This window comes from Tupaia chinensis, unplaced genomic scaffold (genome assembly GCF_000334495.1).
Source record: "Tupaia chinensis unplaced genomic scaffold, TupChi_1.0 Scaffold145396_1, whole genome shotgun sequence".
Lineage (NCBI taxonomy): Eukaryota > Metazoa > Chordata > Mammalia > Scandentia > Tupaiidae > Tupaia > Tupaia belangeri.
In genome coordinates this window covers 1,399,810-1,401,369 of record NW_006205257.1, presented here as the reverse complement: position 1 = coordinate 1,401,369, position 1,560 = coordinate 1,399,810, and positions in this window count along the sequence as shown.

The window sequence follows — 1,560 nt, the reverse complement described above, 5'->3', positions numbered from 1 at the left end:
AAAAAAAAAAAAAAAAAAGAATAAAAAACAATGAAGGAATGAGTAAATGAGACAACCATACCCCTCTGTTCGGGAGCTTCTCATTCCTTCTCACCTCAGCCTTATGGCTTCAGGGACGGGTATCTGGGTCTTAAGTGAGGAGGGAGCATTTCCAGTAAGCCAAAGATGGCTCCCTGAGCTTCCACATCATCCTACAGGCCTACGGTGGTCTCTCTCCACCTTCTCTCCCCTCTTTCCCACTCTCCCCCTTCTGGAGGAGTTCCTTTAGCTCTACTCTCTCTCTCTGGCACTATTTCTTTGTATGTCTTGAGCTTCCTTGGCAGAAATAAATTTACTACTAGTGGATCAAAGAAGAGAGAAGGGCTAAAGATTCTTGCTGACTTAAACTTCTTTATCTACATGGCTAAAATTTGGGCTCAATCTGATTTATTAATGTTTTAAATTTTTTTTTTGGAGAGGTTTTCGCTATAGGGCGCATGCACTCGCCAGACAGACAGAGAGAGACAGAGAGACAGAAAGAGAGAAATCACCCCCCAGGGGGGATGGTCACGCCGCAATCCCTTCTCCTCCATTCTCCTCTCAGGATCTTGGGCACGCACGCACACGTGCCCGGCATGAGTTTTAAGCCACCGGGTCCGGGATGCGAACAGCGGTCGACTACGTGGCAGTCCAGCGATATAGCCATTACGCTAACTGCTGGTTCCCTATTAATGTTTTAAAAGTGTTCTATTTTAGATTAATGTTGATGCTACAATGCACTTTAAATACTTTAAACACACTTTTTATTTTTGAGGGGTTTTTGTTATACAACACATGTGCTCTCCAGAAAGACAGACAGAGACAGAGAGACAGAAAACAAGAAATCACCTCCCATGGGGGATGGCCACACCGCAATCCCTTCTCCTCCATTCTCCTCTCAGGATCTTGGGCACATACCCACACATGCCCAGTGTGAGTTTAAACTGCTGGGTCTGGGACTCAAACTGTGGTTGACTACATGGGAGTCCAATGACATAGCCATTACACAAATGCTAGTCCCTAAAAACACTCCTTTTTGTTTTTGCTTTCAAGAGAGAGTTTTGCTCCAGAGAAACGGAGACAAAGAGAAATCACCCCCTAGGGGTATGGCCACATCATAATCTCTTCTCCATTCTCTTCTTGGGATTTTGGGCATGCACACACATGCACGCGTTCCTGGCATAAGTTTCAAGCTGCTGGTTCTGGGACTCTAACCATGGTTGGGCATGTGGGAGTCCAGTGATGTAATCATTATGCTATCTGCTGGTCACCAAACACATATTTTTTTTTGGGAGGGGGGAACAATTTCAGATTTAGAAAAAATTAAGAAGATAGTACAGAGATTTCCCATATACCCTACACTCAATTTCCCCAAATAATATCTCACATTAGTATAGTTGTTACAATTTAAAAAAAAAGTATACTGATACATTGTCTTTAACTAAAGCCCATTATTAAAGACAATACTTTATTTGGAATGTGTATATATATATATATATATTTTTTTTCTTTGAGAGGTTTTTCACTATAGGGAGCCAGACA